Source organism: Fukomys damarensis, unplaced genomic scaffold, assembly GCF_012274545.1.
Source record: "Fukomys damarensis isolate Sample0158 unplaced genomic scaffold, DMR_v1.0_HiC HiC_scaffold_5, whole genome shotgun sequence".
NCBI classification, from domain to species: Eukaryota; Metazoa; Chordata; class Mammalia; order Rodentia; family Bathyergidae; genus Fukomys; species Fukomys damarensis.
Genome location: NW_022900917.1, coordinates 59,424,232 through 59,449,004, shown reverse-complemented (window position 1 = coordinate 59,449,004; position 24,773 = coordinate 59,424,232). Strand labels below are relative to the sequence as shown.

The window sequence follows — 24,773 nt, the reverse complement described above, 5'->3', positions numbered from 1 at the left end:
ATTTATTTTTCCAAATTTTATTCACCTTTTAATAAAATTATATATTTACTATGACTTCATAGAGATGATATCATGGATTCTGTGCTTGATAAAAAAGATTTAAATTTGTATTAAAATAAAATCAATACAAATTTTATAGATTTTAGGAATCCTTTTATTTATTTGTATCTCTACACGAATTTAGTCAAACAAGATGCCACATGCAAGAGTGCACACTGTAGTGTTTAAATGTCCAATAATTTGCTGTTCTTGTTCTTTTTACCCTTAACTCACCTGCTGAAGGCAATACCAACCCTCACCATGGAGAAGAAAGGTCTGCAATTTAACTCTATTGTGCTTGGAGCAGGGTACCTGAGGTTGATTGGTTTATCTCCTCTCATTAGGCTGATGCTTTAAAAAGGTTTGCATGAGGTTTGTGCAGTGAAGAACCAGTCTTACTGTGCTCTCATTTCCTTTTTCCTCTCTAAAGTAGAGACAATACTGCCCTACTAAACATTTAATCTTTACTTCTAGTTTTACTCTCAAGACCACGTAATACTGTGAAATGAAGGGATAGGGCCACAGCTTCCTTCTGTAGGAGTTAACTTTTGATCATGTGCACATTTTATCTATTACTCTGAGAAAAATGTCTGTCCTCTTCAAAAGCCACTGTATTTCTTAATTACTATACCAATAGTTTCCTCACGGGGCATTTTATCTTGCATTTTGTAGATTAACTTGATTCAAAGTAAAATACAAACATAAAAATATGTCATGCTGTGATCATTTCTTGGTTTCATTATTTCTAAATGGTATACTTCTCTTGAACTGGAGGGATGCCAAATATAAATTATTTCCAATAACATCAAATGAATGACTTGAGATATAAAATTTTCTTTAATGTTTCAAAGCTAGCTATATACCTTATATTACTCAATTACTGTAATAATTTTCTCTTTTTTTTCAAAGTCTTTACTACATTCCATGGAAAGCAAAATGAAAAAAGGATACATTGTCATAGGAAGACATTACCATTTAAGTATAGTACAGCTTTAAGGGACTGCTGCAAAGCTGGTTTCATTAATGAAATGGTATGCTTCCTACACTATGCGATTAAAAATATTTGGCTGGACATGTGTCATGAAAGGTGAATTGCCTCTGTAAGATTACTCTTAAGCAGCTGTAGCAAAAAACAAGTTGGTTTTTTTAAACCAACCTCAGCTTTACCGATTTCCTCAAGAAAAATTGTCTCAAAGCTATCTTTGATTGAATTCTAATTAATTGGCTTTTCCTCTGGTGCCCAGCATTAGATTCCCAGGGAAGCAAAACTTCATAATGAATTGAGAATGAGAGTTACGGAGGCACAACTTGATTGCTGAAATGTACTGAACATGTTATAGAAATGGAAGCAATCAAACAGCTTTTATTCTATTAAAATAAACATTGAAGTCACAATTCCCATTATCTTCTCAGAGAATATGAGTGTTATTAAGTTGCTATAGAATTTCTTTCACATAGATTAGGCTTTATTATTGAACTCAAAACAGAAATGTTTTCCCTTATACTTAAAATATGAAGTCTTAATGACAAAATATATCATGTAAATTATATAACACTGAATAAACATTAGTAAAGAAAATTTATATTTACATAATAACAATATGAGTTTTGATTATTAATTCACTACTTCAAATAAGCATAAGGTGGCTTTTTTTTCTCCATTCTAGGTAGTATAGTCTCTTACCACAGGTAGTCATAACTATTGCGTTTTTAAATTGATTTTATAGACAGCTTCATGTTTGACAGTCATTCTCTGATTAAAATGCTATTTGAAGAGATGGAAATAAGTGTTTGTAGATGGGGAGGGGAGGAGGGAGTGAAGGGAGGGCAGGGGTAAGGGGAAAAAATGAGAATCAAGACTTGCCATGTAGAGGTACAAGATCCCAACAATGAATGTAACTGTACTGTATCCCTAAAATGCACCAATAAACTCAATAAAAGCTGAAAAAAATTAAAAATTAAAATGCTATTTATGCTGATAAATCTGATAAAATTTATTTCATCAATATGTGTCTTTGTATTAATTACAGTTTCCTAGGACTTTACTTATTAATATTAAATTAATTTAAAGAAATGCCAAAGACTCTGTATAGAGCAGTGGTAGCTGTTTTCTGTTTTTTCCTTTTTTGTGTGTGGTAAAGGGGCTTGAATGAACCTACAGACTTCACAAAGGTACAAGACCAACAATGAATGTAACTGTACTGTATCCCTAAAATGCACCAATAAACTCAATAAAAGCTGAAAAAAATTAAAAATTAAAATGCTATTTATGCTGATAAATCTGATAAAATTTATTTCATCAATATGTGTCTTTGTATTAATTACAGTTTCCTAGGACTTTACTTATTAATATTAAATTAATTTAAAGAAATGCCAAAGACTCTGTATAGAGCAGTGGTAGCTGTTTTCTGTTTTTTCCTTTTTTGTGTGTGGTAAAGGGGCTTGAATGAACCTACAGACTTCACACTGAGCTACACACCCATCTTTTTTAATGTTTTATTTTGAGTTGAGGTCTCAGTAAGTCACTGCATTGCCCAGACTAGTTTCCAACTGTCTCAGTCTCCCGGCATGCTGGGATTACAGCTGCATGACACCATGTCCAACAGACGTGGCATATGTTAGCTGACAGTTTTAGGGGACTCAGTCTGCGACTGGTTGGCTCCAAAGCAGTAGCATCAGGATAGAAAACTGTGGTGGGGCAAAGCTGCTTACTTCACGGCTTTCTGTGGGAAAACAGAACAGAAACAGCAGCAGAAAGGGAGGGGCCGGGGCCAAGCCTCCATGACCCTAACCTAGACACACCCAGAAATGTGTTTTATTAATCTAGGCATCTCTAAATCCATCAAGTTGAAAATTAAGATCAACTGGCACAGTGCTTTACATATTTTACTTCCATTTTCCTGATAAAAGAATGCAAAACTGTTTTACTAACTTTCATAGAACAGAGTGTTCTTCCATGAAGGTGGAGTTTTCCTTAACAGGAAAGAGAGGAGTTGGGCATATAATTCTAGCACTCTGAGAACCTGAGGTAGAAGAATACAAATTATAGAATCAACAATGTCAGTTTAGCAATTCAGACAGAATCTATCTCAGAATAAAAGATAACAATTGAAAAGATGAGAGTGCAGTTCAGTGTGGAGGTCCTGTGTTCTACCCTAAGCACTGCAAAAAGGTGGAAGGGACACAGAGGGACAGGAAAAGTTGCTTGGCATGCTAAGTAATAGTTAGAGAGGAGAAAGAAGTTCTCATGGTTATCACACAATAGGGTGACTACCGGGAACAATAATGTATTATACATTTCAAAAGGCTGGGGGAAATAATTTTGAATGTTTTAATCACAAAAAATGATAAATATTTGAGGAAATAGGTATGCCTAATGTGATTTCAAAATTATACAATGAATACATGTAACAAAAGATCTTAGAATACCCCACAAATATATACATTTTATAGTATTATGTATCAGTTAAAAATAAATTTAAATTAGGAATCATCTCTCGGATAACTTGTCTTAAATTGAATAAGATCCTGATCCTTTATTAGATCAGCTATGGCCAGTTGGGTGCATAGCATGAAGCAAATCACTGGACTGTTATACAATTAATCAGTTCGCCAATTTTATTCCCTGAGAGCCTTTCATCAGAACAGGAATATGCTTATGGTGCCTTCTCAATGATTCCAGATTAAATGATGATCGTCTGCATAATCTGAGAAAGTCTTTGGGAGTTAAAATTCAGTGGAATGCCAGAATTTTAAACTGAAATGAGCAATTCCATTAGACCTGTACTTGTACTTGGAAATAAGAAAAAAGTTATGTTTGAGGAAGTACAGCAAATTCCACTTGGAGAATGTTGAGTTTGTATAGCACGTTGAGGTCAGTGAGCAGAAATTTATAAAGTCGAAATGCTATACTGAATCCCAAGAGAGAAGCTAGGAGTCATCTCCATGTAAATGGTGAATTTATAAAGGTTAAAAAAAGAGAGAGAAGAATATCTAATATAAAATCATGGAATCCATGAAACTTCAAGTGTGGGCATGAAAATGCAAGGATAAGAATTCCAGAGTGTAAAATAATCATATTAAAATTATGAAACTAAAGCACCCTAATGGCTTAAAATCTCTGTAATCATCTCAGAGACACAGAGAAAATGAAGAGACACTTATTCAAGAAGTTTACCGGGTCTCAGAATATTGAGAGTCTACATCTTAATCACAATCAACTATGCAACTACTCAGTTCAACTTATTGGAAGCTCTACCTTTACCAGATGCAGCCAGAGTAAGGGGCTTCCTGTTCCCTTGCTCTGTGCTGTATTTTCGCCCCTAGAGCAGCAAACCACTCACATTTCTCATCTGCCCCATTCTATGAGTTAGAAGTCCGATTCCAGGAAGAACAACTCCAGGTCTGAAGCTCATTCCCTCTGTCCACATCCTACTTGTGGGTCAGAAAACTATCTGAGACGTTGCTGCCTTCAGTTACTGGAGTCCTGCTAACCCGGTCCCAGCACACTCATGGGTAGGGGCTCCATGCTGAGATAGGCATGCTAATCATAGAGTTTTTTTCCCCTTATTCAGGTACCCCTGTACAACAGGTATTTGTAGAGGTGGACTTCACAGATTTTTTTTTTCTCCCCAGAGGAAAGTCAAGCTTTAAGACACAGTGCTCCAAATATATCTACAAGGGAAATTATTTTGTTGATATAGAGTTTGAGAAACTTAAAATTGAAAGTACTGATTGAAAACAATGGGTATTTGATTCTAAACATTTAAGAGGACACTGTAGCTTCATGAGAGCAACAAGGTAAACACCAGATCATCTAAAATTTTAACACCGAGAACCAAGAAAGATGCAGCTAACATGAGCCTTCTTGTGATCAGAACGACCTCAAAATCTGTCCTAAAAACTTATACCTGCAGTAGGACCCAAATTTAATTGTATCACATCACGGAACAATGGATGCCCAGAGCATTTATTTAACATAATAGAAGAATCAACTGAAATTGGTGGATATTAACTGCTAGATATAATACAAGCCGACTGAAAGACAACTCAACACAAAGATGAAGGCGAGTTAGTCAAAGAGCTATATAGAATGGTTATTGTGTAAAAGTGACTGCACAGGCCAAAGCTATAATTTGTGATTTATGGTTGTGAAGATGACATCAGCAACTTCACATGTCAGTTCAAAGAGACCCCATGAAGCACTTTACCCAAAAAGATAGACAAACAACAGGGAGGAAAACAACAAAAAAGGCTTTGGGGTAATGGGTGTAGAAATCAGCACACAACATTTTTGTAATTTATCTTCTAAATCATTCAATATTAAGCAAAAAAATTGAGATACAAAAAAATCAGAAAAATATGATTCATACCTAGAAAGCAAACAATACAAACTCATAGTTCTGACTTAGTACACCTCAGAGCAGCTACTATTCATGTGTTCAAAGACAAATGAAAACTCCACATAAATTAGGCATGAATATCTCCCCAAATAATATAGATGATAAAATTATTTAAAAGACTCAAATGAAAATTCTAGATTTGAAAAAGAAAAATCAATACTTGAAATAATTTATAAGTGCATCAATTAATTTGAGCTCGCATAGAAAATTAGGAAGTATGACAATAGAAATCATACAAAATGAAAAAAGTGACTAGAGTTTCAGCCACCATGACTAGAGAACAGCCACCATGTGAGTAACAAGAGTGCTTTTTAGAAAGCTCCCTGAGAAAAAAATAAATGAAGACAACACATCAAAACTTTTGATGCATAGACTAATGCAAATGCAGTACTTAAATTTTACAAATTAAACATCTATGAAAAAAGACAAAAATACAAGATCTCCAATAAACCTCCTACTGTCTTCCATTAAAATCTATGAAGAAAAACAAAGTAAACATAGATTAAAAGAAGGAATGAATAGGAAAAATGGGAGAAAATGATTAAAGTGAAAGTAGAAGCAAGAGAAATATGAACCAAAAGTAGTCTCTCTGAAAACATTTTTTAAAAATGATAAACAGATCAAAAAAAGGGAAGATTTAAATTGTTGAAATAAAAAAATGAAAGGACATTAATGCTGACCTTACAAAACTAAAAAGAATGATAAAGAAGTACAGTGTTATGAAATTCTGTAAACAAATTAGATGGTTTAGAGTAAATGTACAGACTCCTAAAAATTATAAAGAATATTAGTTCTTGATTAACGAAGAATTAGAAAATCTGACTGGAAAAATCAGTAGTATATATATTTAATGATTTGTTGAACACTTTTCCACAAATTAAAGCCAAGATTTACCACACTTTATTTCACTTTTGAATTATGCTAAACTTGTAAAGAAGAATTGAAATAGCTTTTAAACAATATTTCCCTAAAGACGTGAGGATGTAACCCATTCCAGCTTATTCTGAGGCCAGTGATATCTTGATTCCAAAATGAGGCTAAAACATTGCAAGAAAGTTAAAGTACACACTACTATATCTTATGAATAATATATATATTTTTTTTCTCAATTAAGGGTGGGTTTGGTGGTGCATGTCTGTGATTCCAGCACTCTAAAATGATGAGGTAGGAGGATTCCAAGTTTGATCACAGGTTGACAAGTTACTGACTCAGCAAGATCCTGCCCCCCCAAACAAATTTCAGTTAAATACTAATTGACTAACAGCAGCCTATTCAAAGAATTATGCATCATAAACACATGAGATATAATTCATGAATTCAAAATTGGTGTAAGTGAAAGCAATATAAATGCCATATTAACAGAATAATAACACAAAGTTCAATCCTACCAATATACAAAGAAAACACATTAAAAAATCAGTACCCTTTTATGATAAAAACATACTCAGATTAAGAGCAAAAGCAGTTTGATAAAATCATCCCTGAAAAAACCACAAATGCTGCACCCCTGAAAAACCTTAAATGGGGAAGTCAGAATGTTTCCCCTTAGATTCCAGAATAAAATAAAGATGCATATTCTTGCCACTAGTATTCAACATTAAACTGGAATTTCTAGCAGAAGTAGAAAAAAAAAAAGGACTTTAAAAAAACAGTAAAGCCAAAAAGAATTAAGGAAAGAAATACAGCTATTACTGCTTGTACATGACTTGATCCTGTATGGAGAAAACCATAATGAAGCCATTAAGAAAGACTATTAAAACTGATAAGTACTTGAGTTCACCAAAATTTGAAGTAGCAGATCAATATGCAAATACCAATTTTATTTCCACATACTCAGTAAAAAAAAAAAATCTAAAAATAAAATCAAAATCATTATAGTTAAAACACCAAAAAAAGTATGCAAGATATATACTCTGAAAATTGAAAGGATTTGTTTAAAAAAACTTAAAGGCATAAAATAACCTTACAATTCATATTTATAGATTATAAAACTGATTGTTGTGGAAATGGAAATTCTTTGCAAATGGATCTGATGAAATCCAGCTTAGTTATTTCTGCACATTTTTTCTAGAAATTGGTAAGGTGATCTAGAAATTCATCAAGTATAGGCAAACACCTAGTGGACCAGTGTAGCCAAAACAAAATTGAAAAAGAGCAAAGCTAGAGAGCTCACAGTCCCAGATTTCATGTTATTACAAAACAATAATAATAAGGTTAATAGAGTTAATACTAGCATAATGATGAACTTATAGATTAATGGAATAGACTTGAGATTCCAGAAATAAACATTTTTATTAATGGTAAATTTATTTTCAATTTCTGGTATGAAAAAGGGAGGAAAGAAGAATTTTGTAAACAGTGTGGCCACTACTCAATATCCACATGACACCCTGATTGTCAATTTCTTCTTCACATCTTGTGTAAAAATGAATTAAAGATACATTATAGATCAAGATACAAAACCTGAAACTGTATATATTAGAAGAGAATGTGGGAGAAAATTTGTATAATCATGGATTATGTGAAATATTCTTAAATATGACAGAATATTTTAAGCAAAAAAAGAATCCATACATTAATTGGACTTCATCAAAATTGAAATCTTGTGTAATCTAAAGGACACCGTTAATAGAATGAAAATATTATATAAAATTGGAGAAAGCAGTGACACATCATGTATCTTATAAGAGGCTTTTATATATAAAGAACTATTTTATATCATAGTAAGAAGTTTACAATGATCCAATTTCAAACTGGATAAAAATTCTGAAAAGATTCTGCTCAAAAGAAAATGTATGACTAGCAAGTGAAAAGAAGCTCATCATCCTTGCGCTTTTGCTAACTGAACATCAAATCATAATTAGATGCCACCTCACACTTGCATGGCCTGACCACAAAAAAAAGTGGTAACAACTGCTGTAATGTTGTAGGAAAATCAGATCCCTCACGTGTTGCTTATGTGAAATGGTGCAGCCAGTTCACAAAAGTGGTGTTTTGTTTCCTCAGTATGTTTAACTGTTACCATACAAGCCCAGACCTTAGAGATATAGCCAAGAGAAAGAAAAGGTATGCTCCCATAAAAATTTTATATTCAGCTGTTTATAACAGTGTTATTTTTTTTTATTGAGTTTATTGGTACATTTAGGGATACAGTACAGTTACATTCATTGTTGGGATCTTGTACCTCTACATGACAAGTCTTGATTCTCATTTTTTCCCCTTACCTCTGCCCTCCCTTCACCCCCTCATCCCCTCCCCATCTACAAACACTTTATTTCCATCTTTTCATTCTCTCACATTTTTTTCTTTTCCCTTTTTGTTCTTCCCCTACGTATCACACCTTCCCTACACCTTTAGCTCCTTTCCTCCCATTTCTAAATGTCAATAATCTTATTAGAATCTTATGCATTAACAGTGTTATTTTTATAACACTGAAAAGGTAAAACAACCCAAATATAAATGAAGGAAGAAACGAAGTGCAGTACATCCTTATAATAGAAGAATGATTGACAATAAAAAAGTAGCAATGATACATACTACATAATACGGATGTGCCTTGAAAACATTATGCTAAATGAGATAATACAGTCTTAAAGGAGCACATATTCTGAAATTACATTTCATCATAATGTCTAGAACAGAAAAGTCTATAGAGACAAAACATGAATTACTACTAGTAGGCAGCACATGGGAGATGTAACAAGATAGTATGATAGTCAATGGATACTATGTTTCTTTTTTGGCATGATTAATTGTTCAAAAATTAGTAAGTGGTAATATGTGCACACATTTATACATGCTAGAAATGAATTGTAACAATTAAATTGGCAAATATTGTGGTATTTGAATTCTACCTCACTAAAAGCGTTAATAAGCAGAGTGTGGTGGTGCATGACTGCAATCCCAGCTCTCTGGGAAGCTGAGCAGAAGAATCTCAAGGTCAGTTCCAACCTGAGTAATTTAGTAACTTAGCAAGACATTATTGGGCCAGCGATTTAGCTCAGTGGTTCAGCTGCCTGCTTCGCAAGTGCAAGATCCCAAGTCTGATTCCCAGTACTACTGGAAAAGAAAAAGCAAAAGCCAGAGGAGGTAGCCCAGTGCAAAGGGGCTGTGTTTAATCCCCAGAGTCACAAACACACACACACACACACACACACACACACACGCACGCAAATGAATAAAGAATGAAAAAGAACGCCTTCATTTTTCTTCCCTTGGGCTCCCCAAACATGGTCCTGCTGTTTCTCTACTGCATTTCTCTTCCTCCCTTATGGCATACAATGCAGCACAGCAACAGAATCCTGACACACAGATACATTGCCTATAGTGCTGAAATGATATTTTGTAAATTTGCATATGTTCAAGAAGTGCAACTTTTAAAATTACGTCACTGCAATACTCTGCACACTAACGATGTAAGAAAATAAGACATTTTCAGAAATGGTCCCATATTGTGTCAAAGACTGTGTGAGTGGAAGTGACAAGAGAGTTACAAAAGATGAAGGACTGCAGAGACCCCACGTGCAATTTGCACATCAACACCTCGTCTCTTCCTAATTCTACAGATTAGAGTTTACTTTTAAATATTAGGTTGTGGTGTGCTTTAAATTTTCTTCATTAAAAACCTTTACCATCCCTGGGCTGGGGATTTATCTCAGTGGTGCTGCCTCCAGCCTCATAAGTGCAAGGTCCTGAATTCAATCCCCAATACCCCCCCAAAATAATAATAATAATAAATAAATATATAAACAAATATTTACCATCCCTATAAAAGTGGATTTCGTTTAATAGTGAACCCCCTGAGAACAGTTAGGTTTTCTGTATTGCTTTAACCATTAATTTATAGACATAGTTTACAGTCTAATGTTATAAATTTATCTTTAGTAAAAAAAAATCAGAAAAATATTACAATCAGCTTTGTAACCAATGGTACTTAGATTATCATTTTGCTAATGGTATAACTGACAATGTGAAATAGGAAGAAAAGGGTTAAAGGTGTAGGGGAAGTGGGAAGAGTAGGGGAAAGGTAATAAGGGAAAAGAAAAAATATGAGCAAATGAAAAAATGGAACTAAAGTGTTTCTAAATAGGGAAGGGAGGAGGGGTGAAGGGAGGGCAGGGACAAGGGGAAAAAATGAGAACCAAGACCTGTCATGTAAAGGTACAAGATCCCAATAATGAATGGAACTGTACTGTGTACCTAGAATGTACCAATAAACTCAATGAGAAAAAAAGATTATCATTTTGCATTTACTCATTCATCTAGGTAGAGCTTGTATATAGACACTGCGAAGTTGAAAGTGGAGTTGAAAACTATAGAAGTGTATGTTAATGTGTAATATCTGTGTGCTCCAAATCTCTTCCATTGTGAAGAAAACACTAGTCATTATATGCATGAAAATACAGGGTGTGATAAAAATATGGTGAATGCTTAAACTTTTAAAAATGTGTTACAGTAAAAGACATACTGCCACTCATTTCCCTAAAATTACTCTTCTTTTCTTAAAAGACATTTATGTCATCATCCTTCCTACTTTTTAAGCAGTTCAGAAGTTCTTTTTACTTTGTCTTCAGCTATGCTGTTGTGGCTGCCTTGCTATCCTAAATCAATTGAAAACATGTGTCTTCTGTGGTCATTTTGACTTTGAGAAATAGCCAGATGTTGTACGGTGCCAGATCTGGTGAATGTAGCAAATGAAGAACCACTATTATGTTTTTACTACGCTGGCTTTCTGTTGAATGGTACATAGCAGCAACATTCACCCTATTTTTTATCAAACTCTTTAAACAAACTCATGAAAGAGGATTCCAAAACTGCTTCAGCAAGTGGTAGTAACAATGAGTGCTCAAAGTGAGGAGGGTATTTGGGACGATTAATGGCAATGTGTATTTTACTATAATATATTTTTGAAAATTTAAACATTCACTATATGTTATGATCACTTCACACACACACACACACACACACACACACACGTATTCATTTGAAATTATTTTTTTAAATCCCCAGCCCTTAAAATTTTTCTTAAAGAAGACCAAAAATGACATGTGAAGGTCTTTTCATCTTAAAGATAAAAATAAGACATTTTCCCTGATTTTTGTTTTGAAGAGAATGAAAATGGTTACTGAATGGGTGTGGCAACAGATGAACCATCTTATTCCCAATGGAAACTTCTTGGAATTTTTTTCATGTTAACACTGAGTACTTTTGCTTACTCTCATATACCTTTCTCCTCTTTATCTAGCAATACACAAAATTCTAGCTCCCTAGGATACCCATTATGTAATCTGTAGTTTATTGAATTTTACTATTTGTCTTGTTCAGTGTTTTAAAATTGTTACAAATACTCATGTATATGTATAACTATGTGGTTATGCATATAACTTTTCAGTATATAGATATGCTTTACTTTGGTACAATTGAGACTTGTGAAAAAAATTGGTCCTTTCCTATCATCTGTCTGATATGAAGTATAATCCTCAAGATGATTATTCTTACTAAGAAACATAATGAGCTCTGCATTGCATTAGGACAACTAAATGAAATAAGGTTATTTCATAGCTGAAAGAATTGTTAAAGCTGATCTAATATAATCCTCTCACTATTAAATGCTACTATTCAGTATTTTTTTCTCTGCAACTAAGGAACTACTTCTGAATTTTTTTCTTAACCTGATGTAATGAGATTAAAGATGATAATGTTTTTTGGTGAAAAAGTCAGGACGCAGAACACTGAATGGGTTACAAGGGCCGTCAAACTTAGGGGCTAAAACATAATAATGTTTACTTTTTATTTCATTTAGAATCATCTCAGATATTAAGGTATAGTAAAGGATACTTTATTATCTCAGTAAGGCTTTGAGTCTAACAAAGACGAGAATATAGGTGCATGAAGAATGTGCCCACTGAAACCACCTCACAATTTAAATAGAAACATCAAGGTTTAGTGGTAAGATAATTCAAGCGAGGTTTTCAAAATGGGGCAACACAGAGAAAATTCACGGGAGATATTAATAAAATAAAACAAGAAGGAATATCTACTGACAGACTTTTCAAAAGATTTCGTGAACGACATCCCAAATGATGGTGGAGAAATGCAACTTTAAAATGGAAATGACCATTGAATATAGTGCGAAACAGAACAACAAAAGGGTTGGAGGAAGCCATGAGGTATTTGTTGGATTTGGGGTAACTACTGAGAATGTTATATTCAAGTTGCTTTTAAAAAGAAAAAATGGCATGTTTATTTGCAGAAAATAAATCAGAAAGCCACACTCCTATAAGTTTAAGGAGACTGGAAAAAATACCTGTTAAGGAGAATAGTGTTGACTGGTGATCAGGTTGAGAACTGTAAACCATAAAAGTAAGGTAGCACCAAGGTCATCAGTGATTTGATTTTGATCCAGTGGCATCCAGCAGTACAGGGTTTGCAGAACTCACTGAAAGTCAGATTTAGTAAAAGCCATTTTAGGCAACAGGCAGTTGGCACCAGGTGTAACAATTCCCAATTTGAAACTATACTACAAAGCCACTGTGATAAAAACAGCATGGTACTGGCAAAGAAATAGGCCTGAGGATCAGTGGAACAGACTGGAAGACACAAAAACAAATGCAGATGTACTCAGCTACCTCATCTTTGACAAAGGAGCTGACCATCCTCAGTGGAGGAAAGATAGCCTCTTTAATAAATGGTGTTGGACTGGATGTCAACCTGCCACGGATTAAAATTAGACCTTTATCTTTCGCCATGCACTAAATTAAAATCCAAATGGATTAAAGATCTAAATATTAAAACAGAAACATTAAACTTGCTGGAAGGTAAGTTAGGCAGAACTCTGGAAGACATTGGTATAGGAAAAGACTTTATGAACAAATCCTCAGTAGCACGGGAACTAGCAGATAGAATCAACAACTGGGATCTCATCTTACTAAAAAGCTTCTGTACTTCAAAAGAAACCATCAGCAGAACTAAGAGACAACCTACAATGTGGGAAAAAATTTTTACCAGCTGTTCCTCAGACAAAGGACTATTATCAAGGATATATAAAGAACTCAAAACAATCAGTCCCTCAAATAGAAAGACCCGATTCAAAAATGGGCATCAGATTTAGTAATGTATAGGGCCTCTAACCCTGCCAACATGTACGCATGCGTGCATGCACTCACTTAAACACGCACACCAAGTCAGTGAGAAGGGAGAACACTGCGGCTCTGGAGACGTGCGCCCTCTGCAGGGCTAGCATGGCTCAGGTTCCAGTCCAGAGGTTACTTTGTTGCTTGGGCAACAGAGCTTCATTTTCCTCCGCTTGAATTCCATCTATCCAGGTTCTTATTGATGATCACTGAAGATACTGCTAAATAAATGTTAAAACTTTAATTTTTAAGGCCTAATAATTAACATCTTCACACCTAAATATGTACTACAATTCAATGATTCTACAAATTTATGCTGACAACCACCGGGTAAATCAAGAAGAAAAATGTGCTAAATCTAAATTTAAAGGAAAAAACAAACAGACAAAAACAAAGGTGATAGACATTAAAATATTATTGAAAACCCAAAAGAATATGTTAGTGACTTTACTACTTTAATTAGTAGCTACAGGTTTATCTTGTTTTTGTAATTTTAGGTAACTAAGCCATTAATCCATTTAGATTTTCTTTATCTTTATCTTTCCCCAATCTTATACATAAAGTAAAATAAAATGAAAAAAATATTTTATGGCAACAATGTTATTTCTTCTAAGATAACATGATGTTTCTATGGAAAAAAGCAAAAGCTTAATTACCTGAAGTAATAAACATCTTGGCAATGCACAGGGTAGTGTTGACTATTCTTAGATAAATGAATCCAGAAGAAAAGTTACAGTAGAAACAATGTTTTTCTACAATGTTTTTGGAAATGGGAGCACGTCCCTTTATGGCCTTGCCAATCTTTTCCTTCATTGGATTTTAATTAAGAGCCTCCTATTGCATGTTGCAAAGAAGTATTTTGGTACTATAACACTTGCTTTATTTGTTGCTATTGGGTTTTTTGTGGTTGTTTTGTTGGGTTTGTGTGTGTGTGTGTGTGTGTGTATGTGTGTGTGCCAGGGATCTAACTCAGGATCTTGTGCTTGTGAGGCAGATGTAGCACCACTGAGATAAATCCCTGGCCCATATAATAATTGCTAATAAGAATAAACTCATGCTCGCTTCGGCAGCACATATACTAAAATTGGAATGATACAGAGAAGATTAGCATGGCCCCTGTGCAAGAATGACACACAAATTCGTGAAATAAATAAGTCACACATGTGTAAATACCGAACAGTTAGTTTCTCTGGTGTGAAAAAGCTATAATTGTACATAAGATGCTAATGAGATTATTGACAATGTGAAATAGGAAGAAAAGGGCTAAAGGTGTAGGGGAAATGGGAAGGGTAGGGGAAAGGGAATAAGAGAAAAGAAGAAAAATATGAGAAAATGAAAAAATGGAAATAAAGTATTTGGAAATGGGGAGGGGAAGAGGGGGTGAAGGGAGGGCAGGGACAAGAGGGAAAAATGAGAATCAAGACCTGTTGTGTAAAGGTACAACATCCCAATAATGAATGTAACTGTATTGTGTACTTAGAATGTACCAATAAACTCAATTAAAAAAGAATAAACTCAAAATAAACTCTGTAAAAGTACTTACTAAAATACTAACCACTTAAAAAAGAACTCATTTGAATAAATCACTGAATAGTAACCAAAATGCTTATTAAAATTTGTTTTCCAACCCAGGCACAAACCTCTAATCCCAGGAACTGGGAGGCTGAGGCAGGAGAATCACAACTTTCTGGCTGAGATGGCTCATTAACAAGACCTTGTCTCAAAATAAAGTTTAAAAAGGCTTAGGAATGTGTGCAGCTCAGTACTAGAGCACATGCCTACATGTGCAAGGCTCTGTGTTCCAATCGCAATACTACCAAAAGAATCACTCTGGCAATTACCTACATCAGCCGACTGCCAATATTTTTTACTGCTTAGTACCATTATTGTTTCAATGACTGCAGGCCTTGAATTTTTTAATGTCTGGACTCAGGAAACCAAAGAGAGTTCTTAATTTCTGAGATAAATTTGAAAATGGATTATTTTTTTAGGTTATGGTAATGCTGTAATTTTACTTAATGAATTTATTTTTTATTGAGATATATTTAACATTTCTTCAGCTCATCATTGCTGGCCTTCTGTGAGCTACTTACTTAGCTTATCCCTAGGGCCAAGTGTTAGAGGGGCTGAGGCAGGAGGATTGCTGAGTGTGAGGTCAGCCAGAGCTACCCGGTGAGTTCAAAGCCAGCCTCACATATGTACTGAAACCCTGTCTCAGAAAAAAAAAAGCAAACAGACAAGCAAACCAACAGACCTTAGCCGGTCCTTTCAGAATATAAATCAAAGTTGTAGCTTCCTGAGCTAGGCCAGTGTGTGAATCTACATGGATGTTCTTGTGTACACTAACAATGTGAATTTTACACAGTTAGAATTGAGCAGTTCTCCACAGAAGACTGTCGCGGATCTATCTAAAGGCACAGCATCCACTTCTTTGTCAGACTCCATTCCCTTTAGTCTCCTCAAAGTCTGCCCTCTCCAGAATTCTTCCTGTCTCTACCATATCGTAACGCCGGGGATTTAGTTCAGTGCAGCCTTCCTCACAAGCGCAAGGTCCCGAGTTCAATACTTGGTACCACACATACACACAAAAACCTACCATATCCTTAATCCCACACCTTGATGAATTATTCCAATAAACATATAAACACAGTTATTTTTTTCCATCAAAGACTGTTCTGTATCTTCCACTTTACACCTCTGCAGGGTCTGCAGCACGCAGTTATCTGTTTCCTGTCTCCAGTTTTTCCCTCCCCCATTTCATGATAAATCCCTTCCAGGTACGATTGTCCCTCGCTTCCTCAGTGAAACTTTGTAGGCTTTCCCCTGACTTTTTTGTCACAAAAAGAATAAACAATTCTTGGTGATCACCTTGAGATAGTGAGTGAATTAAAGAAATATTTCACAGTTCATAATTCCTTATCCCTGAAACAATTGTTATCACTTGATTTCCAGGGGAAAAAAAACTAACAAAAAAGCATCTGAGTTTTCACCCCATGTCACCACTTTCTCATTTTTAGATTTTTCTTGGTGTTGTTATTTCCTCCTCGGCATTTTGATCTCAGGATCTTATAGTGTCCCAGAACTTCATGCTTAGAGATATGTATTCCATACATTGTATGCTTTCAAACACTATGATGATTTTGAAAATTTTATACTCAATAATGACCTCTCAAGAGGGGAGTATATATGTATATTTCTTTGAATGTACAAAAAGAAACATTAACAGTAATTAACTATGTATCATTTTGGTTACATTTCCTGTTGCTGAGAAGAAACACCTGAAGCCTGCATATTAAAGGAAGAGAGCTTTATTTTGGTTCGTGGCCTCCGAAGGTTCAGTCCATGGCTGGCTGTCTCCAAGGAAGGAACATCTTGGCAAAAGTTTGTGCTAGACAAAAGTTGCAAAAAATCATGACATCTGGGACACGGTGAGCCAGGAAGACTGTCTAGAGAAGGTGTCAGGGCCCAGATCCACTCCCCAAAGTCACATCCTTGGGTAACACACATTCTTCAACGAGGTCCTGCTTCTAATGCCCCATTTAGCTATGAAATTGTCAATGACTTTCGATGAACTCAGTGTCCTCCCAATCTAACTGTCTCTCCAGACATCTCTTAATTCAGTCACATTGACAATAAAAATCTACTGGCCTAAGTGTCCATATCGAATTCTTGAATTTTCCTCTCAAGTTTTTTCTTGGGTCCATTTTCCCTTTGCTTAGGTCCAAATATTTTTTGTTTTTTTCTTTCTTTTTCTCCTTCCCTGTCCATTTGCTCTTAAGAAAGTATTAATGCCTCAAGTATATTAGGATGCAAACACATCTCGCTACCTCTGCTACTGCTACCTCATCAAAGTCTTTGTCCTGGATTATTATCGAAGCCTCCTGACTGGAGACAAAGTATGTTTTTTTTTTATTTTTGTATTTATCCATCCCTCTCCAACATGATCTTCTTTAACAAGTGTCCAGTCTGAACTATGTCTCTGAGTAACATTCCACATCTCTCCCATAGAAGCCAAGGCTCATGAGCTTTCCAAGCATTCACCCATTTGTTTTGGGCACAGTAGCTGTCTAGCCCTTTATTTCTTTCTGCAGAGCCACGAGAGCCTCTCTACATGTGATTCACCCTGTTTTATGTATCATAAACTTCTTCCCTTAGATATCTTCAAGACTCTCACCCCTCCCCTCCTTTAGCTTATCTGCTAATGATGGTAAATATTTGCTTAATTTTATCTTGTCCCTCCACTGCAATGCAAATTCCAGGAGAGCTAAGATAATTTGTTTTCTTGAGTCTTCTCATAGATTCCATAGGGGACTAGTACCAGAATCCCCACAGACACTCTAATCTGCATGTGCACAAGTCTTTTACATAAAATGGCATAGCATTTGTATATAATTGTGTATATTCTCCTGCATGCTTTGAATTATCTCTGGTTTAGAGGTAATACCTAATACAATGTAAGTGTGATGTAAGTAATTGTTATACTGTTTTATCTAAGAAACGATGCCCTCTATTCTGTTTGTGTTCACTGTGGACTCAATTTGTTTTTGCCAGTATTTCTGGTCAAGCCTGTAAATGTGGCTTCTATAGATATGGATGGCCAACTGTGTTTATTCCCTTCTTTATCTCTAGGGCCTAGATCACTCCCTGACTAAATAACTATTGTTGAATAACTGTGTCTGATATTAACTTCTAATCCTTCACTATGTGAGGAGTAACATCTCCCTCTGGTATGTAAGAGCATCTGTTCATTGTTCATTCATTTAACACTTTCCCATGCGATGCTTACTATAGTAACTGGTGTTTGCCAAGCGACTCCAGATGTCACCTTTTCGTATTTCAAGCTTCATGACCTGCTTCTGTTTGCCTTTCTTGCCATTTGTGTTGAAATGATTGATTGCTTATCCCTGGTTTTAATATCCACAAGAAAGACTTTTCAGTTTTTGTCTCACTGACATTATTCCTACTTCAGTTCTGAAGCACAAGTGTCATCACTTATATTTTTAAAAATTTATCAGTTGCTGTTCCTCTGAGTTTTTGAATCACAGGAGTGCTGGGAGGTGGTTGAGTGCATTCTGAAATGCCTGCTCTTCCCTGTTACTCTGAGATATTTTTTTTTTCTTTTTATCATGTTGTGCTTTCATGCTGCACATCTTTATCTTCCTCTGTGTCCCTTTCAACAGCAGGAGAAGGTATGAAGAACCTGTGGATTTGTGTAAAGAAATACTGTTCTGTGTAGTGTCTGCCCTGAGAAAAGCTAACTCCTAACGCAAATATCACAGATGCCACACAGATTCTCATAAGCAATATCAAATATTGTTCTCAGCTCCAACAAACTGAACTTTGATTTTTTTCTGACCTAAATGTCACGTAAATGTATGAGTGATCAGAGATCATGCTTTATAAACACAGTCAGAAATAACTGCTTCCTGCTAGTTACTTAATGTATTTCATTCCATTCTTGTTCGTGTCCTATAGATTTGGACAAGAGGTTATCTTTCATGCCAGTGGTAGGCAAATTTGTTTGTTTCAGGTGATAGAGGGAAACTATTTCATCACATCTGAACTGTTGACCTTTTGAAAGTGTCAGAACATTCTACGGAGACATACTGTGTCAATGCTTTTCTTTTGCGTTGCATTTTCTTTGGAGAAAATTTATGCCAAAGATAAGCAAAGTGGGACACTAGTTAAGGAGGGGGGGTTAGTCATTGATCCATTGTTGCAAGATGGAGCCAAACTTGAATCGGGCCCGGGGTGATGGAGCATTTTAAAGGATGAATAAGGACGTAGGGAGGAAAGTGTGTAAGGCTCAGTAAAGTCAGGTGTGTTAGTTGACATCCCATTGCTGTAACAAACACCTGAGCTACATCAACCTAGAGGAAGTAAAGGGTATTTGGGCTCACAATTTCCAAAGTTTCAATACTTGCTTAACTGACCATGTTGCTTTGGGCCAGGGCAGCATAGCCCCTCATGGCAGGAGTGTATGACAGAGCAGCCTGCTTGCCTCAGAGTGGCAAGAAAGCAAACAGGGAAAGAGGAAGGGGTTGGGACGTCCATACCTCTTCAGGTCACACCCAAGATGATCCAGTTTCACTCTAATGGTCCTCGCCTCCGAAAGCTTTTACCATCTCTCCAGAGTGACACTGGCTCAGGTTTAAGCCTTCACCACACTAGCCTTTTGAGAAATATTTCACATACAAGCCATAACATGGAGCAAGTTAAACATTACAAAAAGCAAAAGTAAAACAGACCTCCAAAAAGGAAGGAGTTCGTCTATGTGAAGTTAATCTGGGTTTGCTAACTGTGCTTGTTGAAATTAGGCTCCTATCTTCCCGCAGGGATAGGGAGGCAGGGCCCTAGCTTCAGGTATTCCCTGGAACAAACTCAGCTTTTTGAGCACTGCTGAATGTTCTTGAGCACATACTTTAAAGGAGTCTAGGGGCATCCTAACATGTTAGAAACAATGACTAGTTTTGGTTCATGTGATTATTGGCCAAAGCTCTGGCCTTATCAAGCAAAAGGCCCAAAGGTGTTTGGCTAGCGTTTGGTTCCAAAGGAATCTTTTTCACTTATCCTGTAATATAGTTACAGGCTCCCTTTTACCACGAAGGTACCAGGGCTCTGAGTTTTGTGTGATTTTCAAGTTAGGCCTCTTACATACACAGGTAGGCCTCTTACAATATGCCCTGGGCCATATAACAAAGTAGAGAGGGGGAAAATGTTAGGTGCTCCTGCTATTTATTCTAAGCTGCATGTCTGTTATTCATTGAAGTGCAGTAACTGCTTTCCTCTCCACACTGGGAAGCAGCAGTCTGCCAAGGCTTGCTGAGACGTATTCCAGCAACCACAAAGCTTGCTCAAGGTTAAACAACTAGTTTTTTGCAGCAAAGCTTATGGTTTACAAAGTACTTTAGGAAGTATCAGTTTATGTGATTTATATGAGCTCCTCGGGATGAAGGCAGGAAACTGAGCTCTGTTTTGTAGATAAGAACACTGAGCTCACAGCGAGTAAGTGCTTGCTAGAGGTGACAACGGGCGATAAAGAGAATGGATCAGGCCGGGAATGGAACTTGTGACTCCTAGACTGAAGGGATTGCAAACTTGGGCCTCATATTTAATCGGGCTTGGCATGCACCTGGCATCTCCAACACTAGCCAATTTATCATATTTAAAGGTTCTGCTACTAAATGATATCTCTAAAAACTGAGAAAAACATGGATCCAATTGAAGTGATGAGATTAAGTAGTGATAGGAAACTGACATATCACAAAAATAGGTATTTCTTAAAAGGACTAATTTTTAGTGTTTTCTTACTATAATTACAGGACAATATCATCAGTACTGCTTACTATCAGAACATTGGCTATATTTTTATTCATTACTTTATTTCTGTTGTCTCTTCTACTGATTTGTGACTTTTAGGTAGTGAGTGATGATACTTCTCATTATGTGTTTGTAGTTGGGATACGGTGCAACTAAAAGTTATTATGATGAAATATCTTTTAACTTCAAGGTGTTTTACATACAAATATATAGATATTTGTTAATTTGGAGCATGATTAAATGAAAGGACCTGGTTTTCATTAGGTAATGCACAATAAAAGGTAGAGAAGAATTTTAGCAAATGTGAAAAAAAAGTCCATTTGATTAAAACTCTTTGACTTCTTAAAGAAAAAAAGAAACAAAATGAATAAATGGATAAGTTTAGTAGTGACAGTTTCTATCTGTGTTATTCAAATATTTTCATTAATAACCATGCTGTCGTTTATAATATGACCAGCCATTAAATTCAATACTGAAAATAACCTTAAATACAACTTTAATATCATAGTGCAATTTTACCCTTTACTTTGGAAAAAAATATAAAAATATATTGGGAATATTGCTCAGTTCTTCTGTGAGCATTGTTCAGGTTTCAGCTCTTAAGCTATTTAAAAGATTACATATAACATTTTCTCAAGATTAGATATAGTTGAGCACAATCTGTATAATATCAAAATTGAAGTCACCAAACGACCCAGCAATTCTACTTACAAGTATATACCCATTGAAAAATCAAAACTATGTCCACACAAAACCTTGTATAAAAATGTTTTCAACAATACAATTTATGAGCCAAAAATGAGAGGAAGCCAGTGCTCATGACTGAAGACATACATAAACAAATGCTATCTATCAACCAGTAGAATATTATGCAGCTTTGAATAGGACCAGAGGCTTATACAGCAAAAATAAACCTTATCAACATCATTCTAACTGAACAAAGCAAGTGAAAATCTTGACATTATATTGGCTCAGTTATAGGAGATGCCAAGAATAGACAAATCCATAGAGATAGAATGTAGATAAGTATTGTTTATTGCCATGAGCTGGTAAGATGGGAGAATGAGGTCTGAGTGTTTATTGGTTATGAGGATTTCTTTTGGAGTTTTTAAGATGTTGTGGAATTATATTATAGTGAATATGGTACAACTTCATGATTATTCTAGAGCCACCAAGTTCTTAAGTTTTAAATAGCTAATTTAATGGTGTTTGAATTATATTTCAATAGAACTGTTAAAAAAACAGTAATATGATTTTAAATTTGTTTAAAATAAAGGTTATAGCAATTACTGCATTGTTTACTGCTTAAAATATAAGTAAAACATTAGTGCTTTTCCCTAAGCAAATGTAAGGGTCTTTTGGGAGAAAAATTTCATGGAATTTTTGGGAAAATCTTCATGTAGTAGTAATTACTCTTTGTAATTAATTATTTGAATTCAGCAGAACTATTTTATTTTATTTAAATTTAAAGATAAAATAATGCATTTCAAATATTGATGTAAGTATGGAAATATTTCTCTTGGTGTCTTACTTTAATTAAGATTTTTTGTACACTTTAATTAAAAAGCTAGATGATGGTGTGAAATTTAATTTTTTCCTAAAGAATCTCTTAGGCGAAAAGTCTATTTAGAAGACAGACAATTTTGCCCCTGTAACTACTTAATATTTTACTTTTTTTCTGAGAGTGGAGCTGTCCTTATATATATTAGAACAGTGGACTAATGGCTTCTGGGGAAATAAAAATGATTTGGTCATTTTCTTTCTGGAAAACATCCAAATGAAAACAGCTTGCTCACTTGGCATTCTCGGTTAGAATTAGTCATGCATCCAGGTGTCTCTCTCCTGTTCCTTGGAGTCTGATCCACATCCAGAAAAATCTCGGTGAAGCAGATTTCACTGTGATTGACCTAGGGCTATTGTTCCAGTTAAAAGATTTTGTCAAGGATCCAATTTTTTTTTTAGGACTTTTGCTCCTGTTTTGATCTTAAGGATTTGCAAAAGGCTACAGAAGGCTGGTGATGAGCAGCAGGTATATTAGAATCAGAAGATGCAATGCCTGTGTAATCACAGGGACATCATTTAATGTCCTGAGTCTAACTTTCCAGTCCTTTACTAGAATAAAATGAACCTACCATTAATGATTTTGTAAAAATTAAATGTGGCACTGTATGTTTGGCATGAATATATTCAGTATCTGTGAAAAAATGGCTTACATTTTATCCTTTTTTAGTCCCAAACTATCTATAGCAGGCCAACTCTCTTCACATAACCTGAGATCACTAGGTCTAATGATGTTTATCTGGGAATTTCTAGTAAATTTTGGAAACAGGATCATTTTCGAATTCTTGTAACAAACTTGATGGTTCTGCATTTCAACAGGGGGAAGATGACAGTGGTGATGGTGTCACTGGGAATCACAATTTTTCAGGATGTGAGGGTCTGCACTTCATGTCCCTCAGCACTGCATTATACCTGCCTGCCCCCTCTTCTGCCTACCTCCACAGCTCCCCTGCCAGCTTATTCTTGATAAAGTTGACTTCAACTTTATTGTACAACAGGGAAAACTGCTAAAATTCTATCCACTGGCAATATTTCCTGTTGTAGTGATTGACACCTGACCCAGGGTGGTCCAATATTGGTAGGTGGAGATTTGGGGGGCCTTGGAGAAATAAATAATCAAATTTCCTTAGTCTCAGTAACTTGCAGGAGAAATTTATCTTTCAAATAATGTAAGGAAACAAGTGACCCTATGGCTACTTAGAACTAAAAAGGAACCTAATATTAGAGTAAATAGCACAGGTAGAAAAGCAATAGAATGAACAAAATTGAAGTCCTCATGACATTATTGCAGTGCTAAATTTAACTGCATGATTCCTCCCTGCTCAGTGACTTTCCATTATTTGAGGTGATGAATCTCTTTATTTCATGAGGCAGATTGAATTATACTGTATTTATTTGGCTTTTACAATAGAAAATATACTGAAATACATGATAGCTATACTTGCTTTTGTTTTTTTTCTGATACCTAGAAAGGCATAGTCTAAAAATCTAAAATCCATTTCTTCACATAGGTAGTAATGATAGTTAAAATGTACATTATAACAAAATAGTAAAATTTATATTCTAAACTGAGGAAAAATGTAGAGCACATCATACTTTTTTGTCACGTTTTAGGGATACAAATTAAATATTACTTAATTTTGCAAAATGGGTGATCACTTCCAAGAATAAGAAATACATAATCTTTCATGGGTAATAATATATTTTATGCTGTCCCATTATATTACCTTTAATGGAAAGTATACATCCTAAAACAATTAAATTTCTTTTTGTTTTTCATTTTGTAGTAACGGTTGAGATTATTTGACTTCGGTGTTACAGTCTACAATATTGCGGTGAATATGAAACAGTATTGATGGTGTGACTGAATTTCAATACAGTACATATTTGTAAAAATAAATATTTATTCAAAATAAACTTAAAGTGTACAATTAGGTTATTATATACGTACAAAAAGTAATCATGCCTACTTATTACATGATTTCTGAGGTAGAATCAAAGTTGGGTTTACATATACAGGTCCTTAGAGCAGACAGTATGCCATGAATAATTGAACTTCAGTTGCAAAACACTCTATGTGACAGAATTGTATTAGCTTATGGGAATGTTGAATATTGTTGCACGGGTCCCTGAGGCCATGCTTATTGTGTCTCCAAGTGTTCTTTCTGCTGCTTTGGATTCAGCACATCCTGTGGACCTGGCTCCAGCTTCTTCTTGTGCATTATCCTCACCATTTGAAGTCTGAGCCAAGTTAGCACGTTGTACTCCTCTGTGTTATTTTACTTCTGACTTTTATAGCTCATAATTACTTACATCTTCT

General features: G+C 35.2%; 1 protein-coding gene and 1 pseudogene across 1 annotated transcript in view; both read left to right on the top strand.

Annotated features, from left to right (window-relative positions):
• Positions 1–24,773, top strand: part of Sntg1 (syntrophin gamma 1) — a 783,297-nt gene that overhangs the window by 72,368 nt on the left and 686,156 nt on the right. The gene's annotated exons all lie outside the window — the stretch shown is intronic.
• On the top strand, positions 14,628–14,740 carry LOC117285038 (annotated as a pseudogene).